Source organism: Diospyros lotus, chromosome 7 (genome assembly GCF_014633365.1).
Source record: "Diospyros lotus cultivar Yz01 chromosome 7, ASM1463336v1, whole genome shotgun sequence".
In the NCBI taxonomy this organism is placed as follows: Eukaryota; Viridiplantae; Streptophyta; class Magnoliopsida; order Ericales; family Ebenaceae; genus Diospyros; species Diospyros lotus.
Window position 1 is genome coordinate 6,357,412 of NC_068344.1, and position 7,378 is coordinate 6,364,789.

Sequence of the window (7,378 nt, forward strand, 5' to 3'; positions counted from 1 at the left end):
AAGAGGGAAGCTCTCTTGAGAAGAAGAAATAAAGCTTCAAAGAGAAGATTGTTAAGGTAAGGGATGGCCCCAAGTGGTGGAGGCCTTGCATTGCATTGTAAGTAGGTTGCATAAATCTTTATGTATCTTTTTGCATGCTTTACTTGTTCATGAGACCTATGGCCATGGGGGTGGGAAAGAAGTGGTGGGTTAATGCCTCAAACCATGTTGGGTTGTGAGGATGGAATAACCTAACCATGCTTGCATGCATTTGCTATTACATAGACTTGTTATGCTTGTATTTACTTTGCATATGCACTCTTACTGAGCTTTGTGGCTCATGAGGTTTTATCCTCCCCTTGTAGGTTGTTCTTATGTTAAAGGAAAAGGGAAAGAGCAAGCTTGTGGTTGGAAGCCCTTGGTATATTTTTCTTTGTTTGATGTAAGTTATGGCTTGAGAAGCCTAGGTTTGTGGTGTTTAAATTGTGGCTTAATGGCTTAGGGAAGCCTATTATTGGTAAGTGCTTCATGTGATGTATGTTAAGGGTTTGCAAGGGCTTGTGAAGGCCTAAAACCATGAATGTAATTTATTTGGAATAAATTGTGAGGTTGGAGAAAGAATTTTTGTTGTAAACATAGGCTTGGAAATTGGAAATGTGGAAATTTTCAATGCATTTTTTTGGAGTGGAATTTCTGGAAAATTTTGGGTTTTATAGCCCAAAGAAAAGAAAAAAAAAAAAGAAGAGAAAAGGAGTGAAAGAGTAGCTGGAGGCTGCTGGAAAACAGCAGCCTGCAGCCTGCGCGCAGGCAGGCGCGCAGCATCGCGCGCGGGGGCGTGCGAGCGGGCAGGCCCGCAGACGCGCCCGCGGGCGGCCGTGCTAGCGAGCGGGCGCGCGCGCGCGGGCAGGCGGCCGCGCCTGGGCGGCCGTGCCAGCGCACGGGCAGGCGCGCGCAGGCGCGGCCAGCCCGCGCGGCCAGCGCCTAGCGGGGCCCCGCGCGGGCCCGGGCGTGCCAGCGGGCCCCGTCGACCAAATTTTTTTAAAAATTTGGAATTTTGGGAAATTAAGGGGTATTTGTAAATCGATTTTGGGCCCCGGAGGAATTTTCAAAGTAAATGAATTTTTCGAGCATTTTGGAGAAAAGGCTAAAAATTTAAAAATTTGAAATGATGAGTTATTCCTCCAAAAATTGGTGATCCATCAATGGATTGGTTTAAATGGTGATTTTGGAGCCCAGTAAAATTCTCCGATGGAAAAGAATTAAAAAAAAAAAATATGGCGATTGGGCGCCTGAAGGAGATTTTCTTTATAGCTAATGCGGTGTGGCTAAAGCCCAATTCTGCTAGCGAATCCTGGGATTCCGCGAAGGAAAGGTCGAGCCTAGTTCCCACCTAGGGCGTTTCGTCTTGAAACATGGCTCACCCTTCGCCAAAGGCCGGGTAGGTGGACAATTCGGGTGATTGTTCACGAGTAACACCCGTAAGTGGGAGCGGGGCGTTACAATATATATGAAACAAATTGCTCTAAAACTTGAGTAATATTGCCACATATTTAGAGCACTTAAGATATCTTCTTAATCCTAATGCTTATTCTAAGAATCATGAGCTCCACAAGATAATGCATTATGAACATATTAAACATGTTAAAAGATAAAACAATCTCAACAAAACAAACAATCCCAACATATATAAGAACATTAATAGATAAAACCTATGAGAGGTTCTTTGAACTTTCCTTAGTCAAAACACCCTTAACACATCCTTAAGAAATACCAGAACATTAAATTTTACATTTAAGTTTTGCATAAAACATTCATCATCAAAACATACTCAACAAACTCAACGTGATTTTATAGTGAAACCTTAATTACTCGAGTTACATCTCCAAAATTCGCGTGTAACCTATCTAGTTATTTGAGTAATATTTTGATTACTTGTTTATTGTTGTTTGTTAATTGGGTAAAATTAAAGCATTACTAGCATAATTATGCACGTTAGTCGACTAATATTGTTTCTTACTCGAGTAATATTGGCCAAAAAATTAGTTGACTCTCTATTCTAAAGATTATTCGACTAATATTATTGTTAGTCGAGTAATATTTAGATTACTCGATTTACATTCTCAGTGATAGTTGAGTAATATTTAGATTACTCAATGACATTGTTGGTGATAGTCGAGTAATATATGGAGGGTTTTCTTCCCTAACTCTATTTCAAAAATTACTCACATAAAGCTTTTAACTTACTCGACTAATTACATCTTTTACTTGCGTAACTATATAATGTATGCAAGTAATAATATTATTTTACTTGCATGATTAAATTGTTTATTTGAGTAATTTCTCATGTTTTCAATACAGATTACTTGATTAACCTTCCAAGTTACTCAAGTGATCCTTTATCCATTTGTTGTAAATGATGCATTACTTGATTAATCTTTAGTCTTATTTGAGTAATACCTTAAGATCTTTCTTATTACTCGATTAATGCTTAGAATAATTTGGGTAATAATGGATGAACTAAAAGTTTCACTTTAAAGCTTCATTCCATGCCTCAATTGATCTTATTTGACATAAACCTATAAATTTTTCTTCAAATTTCACTTAAGTTTATGTATTTTGATTTCTCACATACTTCATATAGAAGTATTTTCAATTCCATGATTTTTAAGAAATCAAGTAAACATTAGACTTTCCTAAGAGTATAATCTCAATAGAATATCAACCAAGATATAGAACCAATGACTAACTCACTGTAACTTACCAAATTACTCGATTAATATTCCTACATTACTTCGAGAAATCTTTAGGTGTTTGGAGATTTTCAACAATCACCAATTAAAACATTAAGATAGTTACTTGAGTAATGATTCACATTACTCAATTAACTTTCTTACACCTATCAAGAAGAATCCATCCAATTTCAATTAAACCTAAGATCTCAAAAGAATGAACAATTGTAATTTATATATGATATACCCTGCAAACTTGAAGTATTACATGACCTAAAAAAGTTGTGAGACATGGACATGAAGCCCAAAGGCCCAACAGGTTGTAGGAGGTCGAGGAAATAAGCCGAAGGAGCAAGAGGTCGAGTAGAGACCAAGTGGGGAGGGTCCACTCGGTTATGCTAAATGGGTACGACAGTGCTTTGGTTTCTCAAGAATAACTTTCCCATATGAGCTTAGATTGAGGTGATTCAAACTCCTATGGAAATATAAAAGAATTATCTACAACTTTCATGTTTTGAGTTTTAAGATATTCGAGCTGAATCAAGGTATAAATCGGGTATGAAGTTGATGCACCTGCACTATTAAGGCTCAGAGTCAAGTATTGAAGGAAGATGGACCCGAACCAAGACAAAAGCCAAAAAGAAGGCATGAATGAGTGGCCCCCCACTCAGTCATGACCGAGTGGTCCCCCACTCGGTTATGACTGAGTGGCCCCTTACTCAGTCATGGGAGACCAAATTTCCCTTACTTTTCATGACCCATTCGGTTATGCCGAGTGGGTACGACACTACCTTAGTTTGTTTGGCCATAACTTTCCCATACGAGCTCCGATTAAGCTGATTCAAAGTTGTATGGAAAGCTAAGAGAATTATCTACAACTTTCATGTTTTATGTTTCGAGATATTCAAGCTTAATAAAGGTGTAAATAAGGCTTGAAGTTGAGATATGGGAACCACTCAAAACCGAGCCAAGGAAAAGGGCAAAAGAAGGCATGATCGGGTGGCCCCCCACTCGATCATGACCGAGTGCCCCCCCCCACTCGGTCATGACCAAGTGACCCCCCACTCGGTCATGGTCGAGTGGGCTTGGGCCAATCTCTCCTCTTTTCCCTCTCGGATGGGCCGCGAAATCATCAAAATGGGCCGCGAGAATCTCGCCGAAAATACCGCGAGGCCTCTCTCTCTCCTCCACTATAAATATGAGACCCCGCCTTCATCACAAGGTACGCAATTTTGAGTAATTGAAGTACAATTTTCTCATTTTCTCTCGAGATCTGACTCAAGCATCGGAGTGTTTGTGCGGGGACCCCCACTCGCGTCCTAACGGTGCTCTCGTTTTGTAGGCCACTTGGTCACTAAGGCCACTCGTCATCTTCAGGCCACTCGTCATCAAGGCCACTCATCACTAAGGCCACCCGTCATCTTCAGGCCACTCGATCACCAAGGCCACTCGTCACTAAGGCCACTCGGTCACCAAGGCCACTCGTCATTAAGGCCACTCGTCACCAAGGCCACTCGTTATTAAGGCCACTCGTCACCAAGGCCACTCGGTCATTTTAGGCCACCAAATCATTTTAGGCCACCAGATCATTTTGGGCCACCAGATCATCAGCTCTATCAAATTATCAGATCTGGACCTTTACTAGATCCAATTGCTTGTCAAGATTCTCATCAGCAAAGACACGACTCCCAAGACTCTTGCGTCTATCCGCAATTAAAAATAGATTGTTGTATTTTGGCAACAACAATTGGCGCCGTCTGTGGGAAATGCAAGACAAAAAGTCAACTTAAGAATGGCAAACACCCATGAACACCGATGAACTCTCTCTCAAGGTGTAGAAACACGCCTACCACCACGGAACTCTCAACAACAGGGAGCGCCTCCCATTATTCCCGATTCTCACCCACAAGGAGCACCTCCGCCCCGTCATAATGTTCAACCCCAAGGAGGTGATCACTCCATTTCCCCAAGCCAGTAGGTCGGGAACCAATCAGTCCCACCTCCACTTAATATTGGCTCAGGGCCACTTCCTATTGATCAAGTGGGGACTTCATGACAACCACTGCGTACCGTCCCATGGGAAGAGTATGAAGCATTGAGACAACAACACGTTGAGGGCATGCAGGCACTTCGAGACATGGCTGGTATACTCCAAGGTATGATGCCTAGAGGGACGTTGCCCGATACCTTGAAAAAGTTTATGCCACCACTTGAGCCTCAGCCCGAGGTGGGAGCTGATTCCTATCGAGAGGACACTTCTGATTCTCATTCCCGATCCACTCCTCATTAGGAAGATAGATCACCACCACCAAGGAAGAGTCCTCACGCCATGCCCAGAAGAAATGAGAGCCCACGAAAGGAAAACAGGGCTAGAAGCACCCAAAGACGGAGATACCATGAAACTGGGGCCGGCACGTCAACAAGACATCATAACCAAACAGCAGCAAGTATACGAGATGACATGAAAAGGGTAGTTGAAGAAGTACTTGAACAAAAGAAATTGATCCCAGCCACGGAGGAGCAACAATGTAGAAAATGTCCTTTTACTATAGATTTATTGGATAAGCCACTACCTAGAAAATTCAAGATGCCTCAAATCACCCCCTATTCCGGCAAGGACGATCCCTATGATCACATTCAAAGCTATAAGTCGTTGATGATATTGCACGGATGAGACGATGACATAATGTGCCGAGCTTTCTCCTTAACTCTATCAGGGCATGCCCGGACATGGTTCAACAGTTTACCTGAGGCCTTTATCTCTTCAGTCGGTCAGCTCAGAATAGAATTTGTTAAGGCATTTATGATTAATAGTCGAAGAAAAAAGGACGCCACATACTTGCTCAATATTCGACAAGGGAACAAAGAAACTCTACGTCAGTATATGGATAGATTTCGGAACGCCACCCTCAAAGTTCATGATTTACCAATTGCAATGGTAGTGTCTGCTATGTTACACGGAACACGACTAACCCCCTTACAAGAATCATTATCTTTGGACCCACCAACTTCCCTAGAAGATTTGTTTACTAGAGCAAATAAACACGTGCTCCATACGGAAGTTATGAGAGCTGTAGGTGGGAATGAGGGTAGAGGGCGAAAAAGGAAGGAAAGGGATGTTGAAGAGGACTCCAGACTGGTTAGGGGATCAGATATACCTCAGCCCCAGTTCCACCATTACACCAAAGTTCTCCAACCTCAATCAACCATACTTGCAGCCATCGAAGGGTCAGGTCTCATCAGACTCCCAAAAAAGGTTGACCATCCTATGGGGAAGAATAAAGAAGAATATTGTAGATATCACAGAACCCGTGGTCATTGCACTGACCAGTGCCGAGAGTTAAGAGATCAGATTGAGATGCTAGTTCGTGAAGGACATCTTCAAAGGTATGTATAGGTCAAAGATAGTGAGCCTCAAAGAGGAGAAGATAGACAGGAAGAGCGGGGGAGATCAAATCAGAGATGTTAAGAGAGAGGAAGGGATTACGGAGAGAATCCACCTCTAGACAATGAACCAGTTCATGAGCCCATACATGTCATCTCAGTCGGTGAAACTATGACAGGGGACTCCTCATATTCCATCAAGACAAGCCACGAAAGGACATGCCCTTAGAAGAACGTAGTCATCCACCATTAATGCCATCAAAGAGAAAACTAGGAGCAAAATTCAGACACATTGAAGAGAGCCTATGTTAAAGAATGAGAAACTAAACATTTTGTGCTCAGAGGCAACAATAAGACCCAAAATGAAACAGTGGATGCACTCACTTATTTCAAAAAATGTAAGCGTTTTCATCACACATTGCTTTGTGAAAGTTTGTTTGCTATGCTCTGCTTACAGGAAAAATCATCTCAAGCCCGTTGTCCCGCTCATGGCCTAGCAATGAGGGGAAAATAAACTCAAGCCCGGTGCCCCGCTCACGGCTCGGCAACAAGGGAAACATAAACTCAAGCCCGGTGCCCCACTCACGGCCCGGCAACGAGGGAAAAATAAACTCAAGCCCGTTCCCCCGCTCACGGCCCAGCAATGAGGGAAAAATAAACTCAAGCCCGGTACCCCGCTCACGGCCCGGCAACGAGGGAAAAATAAACTCAACCCCGTTGCCCCGCTCACGGCCCGACAACGAGGGAAAAATAAACTCAAGCTCGTTCCCCCACTCACGGCCCGGCAACGAGGGAAAAAAAAACTCAAGCCCGTTGTCCCGCTTATAGCCCGACAACGAGGTAAAAGTACATTCAAGCCCATTGTCCCGCTCATAGCCCGGCAATGAGGTAAAAGTACATTCAAACCCTTTGTCCTGCTTATAGCTCGGCAACGAGGTAAAAGTACATTCAAGCCCGTTATCCCATTTATAGTCCGGCAACGAGGTAAAAGTACATTCAAACCCATTGCCCCACTCATGGCCCGGCAATAAGGAAAAAATAAACTCAAGCCCGTTGCCCCTCTCACGGACCAGCAACGAGGGAAAAATAAACTCAAGCCCGTTGCCTCGCTCGTGGCCCGGCAACGAGGGAAAAATAAACTCAAGCCCGTTCCCCCGCTCACGGCCTGGCAACGAGGGAAAAATAAACTCAAGCCCGTTGTCCCGCTTATAGCCCGGCAACGACGTAAAAGTACATTCAAACCCAATGCCCTACTCACAGCCTAGCAATGAGGTAAAAGTACATTC